Genomic DNA, 5,072 nt, shown 5'->3' with positions numbered 1-5,072 from the left:
CTAATTTAATCTATAAACAAATTGATATATGTTTAAGTCTTTACAAATTCACCTGATCACTTGCATTTCCTTTGAAAATGTAGCACTGGGAGAAGGCAGAGAAAAGATTTTTCAGATTACTTCTCATACCATGCTGTCACAACATAATGACAGTTTAAAAAATGTGTGTGTGTGTGTGTATGTGTGTGTGTGTTACATACTGTAGCTTTAATTTCACTAAGGAGAGGGCAGGTCAGGAGGGACGTGGATTATAACTGCTGCTGACTGACTCATCTGTTAAGCGGTAAAAGGTACAGGGACAAGTTAAATATATGAATATCTTGGTAATATTTTTCCTTAATTCATTAAATACTAGTGAAAAGGAGGGAAACAGTAGTCTGTAGCTAAGCTAATTATGCTAAGTGGTTGATAATCTCACAGTCTACCCACCTCTCGGAGAAAAACTGGGTTATAAATTAACACTCTTGCCTTTTTCACTCTCTCCCTCTCTCTTTTTTTGAAAACCTGATTTTCTAACTTTTCTTAGCAACACAAACTTCCACAAACATCCGTGTCTTCCACTGGCTGCTGCTAACAGCGTCACTCTGAAGCGCAAACAGGAACGAACCATTTAACCCAGATTGGGGGGAGGGGCGGGTCAGGGAAAATATGGATGTGTGTGTTTTGATCTGGGAGTGGGAACATTCAATTTTTACTGCCAAAGACAATCTTTGAAAATATAAAATGATGAATTTTGTAATTGACAGGGCCCTGATTTTTCTTTTTCTTTCTATGAACAAAAAATAAATAATTAAATTGTGGAGGGCCCCCTGTTAGTCAGGGCCCCTAGAACTGTCATCACTTTCCCTCCCTCTATTGCGCCCATGTGTGTTTCTAAACCTTTGACTTTAACTACATGTGCAAAATAAGATCAAGTTCAACAAGAACATTTTTCCATGAGTTGCTTCCACTGCATATTTTTACTTTTTATCAATATATCAGATGTTTTTGTAAACAGTTCATACCTTGAAGCCCAGGTCTGAAATGATAAGCAGTATGTTCCTGATAAAAGACACCATGAGGTTGGACACGGCCAAATTAACGATAATAATGTCCAAGTGATGTCTCGTGCTGCACTCCACCATCACACTCTTTCCAATGACTCCAAACACAGTGATATTACCCACAATACCCAGAGCCATCAGAATAATGTGGAAGGCTGTCAGTGCAGGAGACAAAGATGTACGAAGTCCCACAAGTTTTTTGGTCGTCTCTTGCTCCATAATTTCAGTCGTTGTGTTAAAATGTTGAATTTCTGAACTCATGTCAGCATCCCGCAACAAATAAAGTTTCACCTTCATTGTGAATGTTTACTGAGAAAGTCCAAATCAGCCTTCCAAGAACACCGACATCCAGTTAAGCATCAGGGAATCAACCAGCTTTGGGGTTTTGTTTTTCCTGAAACTGAAGAAGCTCCTTCTGGTGACGTCACAGCTAAAAATTGATTTCTTGGTTCCACCTTCCGACGATTTGACTTCCTTATTTGACTTCCTTATCACGGACAGCCACAGAAAAAGGCGGCGTCACCAACTAGGCCAAACTCACCACCTTCAATCCTCAGAACTATGAAAAAAAACTATTATTAAAATACCGGTAGAAAATCCAAATGGATAAAACCGTTAAAAGTCCTTTACACTCGACTATCAGCACCGCACAATTAAGTGTACAAGCCGGTGCTGATCGGCTCTCAATAAGCCACAGGGTGGGCGGCAACCAGCGGTAACTCCGAACAAAGCAGCAGCGCTCATTGTGGATATACAGATACTATAGGAAAAGTTTATTATCTAGTGAAATGAATAAACTATGAAACTTGTGGCGGGATGTTGGAGATACCAATCAGAAGACAATATTAACTTTGGATTTGTGGAAAACTGGAATATTAATCATATATTTGTTTTATTTAGATAAAGTTTAATAAAAGATTTTACGTTTTTCGAAGAGAACTGGCATTGCATGAGAAACCTTTAGATGTGAGGATCGTATGATCCACAAGGTGGCGGTAAAGCAACGGGACGAATGCAGACATTCATGAAATCACAGAAGAAGAGGAGAAAAAGGAGGAAGAAGACAAAGGACGGAACGTGGTTTGTTTTGCTGAATGTTTGAGTGTTTCTCTAAAGAAATATCTTCAGTCCAGTTTAAACGAGTTTATCAACGAGCAGTTAACTGCTGCTGAAGAAACTTTCACAGAGTTTAAAGAAATCATCGTCAAGTCGGAGGAAGAGATGGACGATCAGCCGAAACTGCTTCGTTTCTCCCGGACTCCCCAGATAATCTTACACCGGATAGGTAGGAAACTAGTCTCCTCTGTCCCCAGACGTATGAGTGTTGTAAGAAGAAGGGGAGTTGCCACACAGTGGTAAAAGTGGCCGTGAAATTTTGAATCAACATATATTTCCTGTAAAATGTTACATTTACTCAGATTAAACTTTTGATCTGCCATCTATGTTCTATTACGAATAAAATATTAGATGTTGGCACCTCCACATCACTGCATTCAGTTTTTATTCACAAATTGTTTAGTGTCAACTTTTTTGAAATCCGGTTTGTATATCAGTATTACATATATATATATATATATATATATATATATATATATATATATATATATATATATATATAGGAGATTATAGAAAAATTTGTATATAAATAAGATGATTGAGTTAAACCCGAAATGACGAGTGAGGCAGCTCTTGACTACATTTTTACTTATTTTTATATATAAAAGTAAAAACATGTTATTTTAAAAGGATTAAATTTTGAAATTATATATCATATGTGTTTGATATTTTCTGGTTGTCTACTAGAGGTCTCCCTCTGTCATCCAGAAGTGAGAGAAGTCACAGGAAACAGAAAGTTTTCAGCAATGAGCACGGCAAATTAGTGGGAAAAAAGTAAAAATTAGATTTTTCATTATATTTTTATTGTTGAAATTATGCATAACATCTGGTTGACGTTTACTGGTTGTGTTGTAGAGGTCTCCCTCTGTCACCCAGAAGTGGTAGCAGTCATTGGAAACAGTTTCTCAGCAATGAGCACGGCAACTTAGGGGGGAAAATAAAAAAAAAGACTTTTTGATAGGCTTTTATTATGAAATTATAAATCAGATCTAGTTGCCACTTTCTGGTTCTGTTCTAGAGGTGTCCCTTTGTCATCCAGAAGTGGCAGTAATTGGAAACAGTTTCTCAGCAATGGGCACGGCAACTTAAGGGGGAAAAGATTAAAAAGGACTTTTTTGATAGGCTTTTAGTTTGAAATTATACATCAGATCTTGTTGCAACTTTCTGATATATATATATATATATATATATATATATATATATATATATATATATATATATATATATATATGTTTATATAATCTCCGCTCCGAGTCTTAACATCCATAAAGGCCACGGATGTTAAGACTCGGAAGCTACTAACCATGCATGGAGGGTTCCACCCCAAATCCAGCACCCTGAGACTGTACACAAGCCGTAAGGAAGGAGGCAGAGGACTAGTGAGTGTGAGAGCCACTGTCCAGGATGAAACATCCAAGATCCATAAATACATCAAAGACAAAGCCTCAACGGACGATGTGCTCAGCGAATGTCTCAGACAATGGGGAACAGAAGACGAGGTGCTGGAGGAACCATCATGGGAAGACAACCCCCTTCATGGGATGTACCACCGACAAATAACTGAAGTGGCTGATATCAGGAAATCCTACCAATGGCTGGAGAAAGCTGGACTCAAGGACAGCACAGAGGCCCTCATCCTGGCTACCCAGGAACAGGCCCTAAACACCAGAGCAATAGAAGCTCAGATCTACCACACCAGACAAGACCCAAGGTGTAGGTTTTGCAAGGAGGCCTCTGAGACAGTCCAGCACATAACAGCAGGGTGCAAGATGCTGGCAGGGAAAGCGTACATGGAACCAAGTGGCAGGCATAGTGTACAGGAACATCTTTGCAGAATATGGACTGGAAGCCCCGAGATCAAAGTGGGGAACACCCCCAAAGGTGGTGGAGAATGACCGAGCTAAGATCCTGTGGGACTTCCAGATCCAGACAGACAAGATGGTAATGGCGAACCAACTGGACATTGTGGTGGTGGATAAAGAACAGAGGAAAGCCGTTGTGGTGGATGTAGCAATACCAAGTGACTACAACATCAGGAAAAAGGAGCACGAGAAACTGGAGAAATACCAGGGCCTAAGAGAGGAACTGGAGAAGGCCTGGAAGGTGAAGACCACAGAGGTGCCTGTGGTCATCGGGGCCCTCGGGGCAGTCACCCCCAAACTGGAGCAGTGGCTCAAACAGATCCCAGGAACAACATCAGACATCTCAGTCCAGAAATGTGCAGTTCTAGGCACAGCCAAGATACTGGAGGAACCCTCAAGCTCCCAGGCCTCTGGTAGAGGACCCGAGCTCAGAGGATGAAAGAGACCACCCGCGAAGGGTGAGAAGGGAATTTATATATATAAAAAAATAAAAAATTTCCTTCTCACCCTCCGCGGGTGGTCTCTCTTTCATCCTCTGAGCTCGGGTCCTCTACCAGAGGCCTGGGAGCTTGAGGGTTCTGCACAGTAGTAGTAGCTGTAGTCACTTGGTATTGCTACATCCACCACAACGGCTTTCCTCTGTTCTTTATCCACCACCACAATGTCCGGTTGGTTCGCCATTACCATCTTGTCTGTCTGGATCTGGAAGTCCCACAGGATCTTAGCTCGGTCATTCTCCACCACCTTTGGGGGTGTTCCCCACTTTGACCTCGGGGCTTCCAGTCCATATTCGGCAAAGATGTTCCTGTACGCTATGCCTGCCACTTGGTTCCATGTAGGCTTTCCCTGCCAGCATCTTGCACCCTGCTGTTATGTGCTGGACTGTCTCAGAGGCCTCCTTGCACAACCTACACCTTGGGTCTTGTCTGGTGTGGTAGATCTGAGCCTGTATTGCTCTGGTGTTTAGGGCCTGTTCCTGGGCGGCCAGGATGAGGGCCTCTGTGCTGTCCTTGAGTCCAGCTTTCTCCAGCCATTGGTAGGATTTCCTGAT

The sequence above is a fragment of the Poecilia mexicana genome, unplaced genomic scaffold, assembly GCF_051168715.1.
Source record: "Poecilia mexicana isolate PSO_F unplaced genomic scaffold, ASM5116871v1 scaffold_5, whole genome shotgun sequence".
Lineage (NCBI taxonomy): Eukaryota > Metazoa > Chordata > Actinopteri > Cyprinodontiformes > Poeciliidae > Poecilia > Poecilia mexicana.
The sequence above is the reverse complement of the archived record's forward strand: the minus strand, read 5'-3'. Positions refer to the sequence as shown.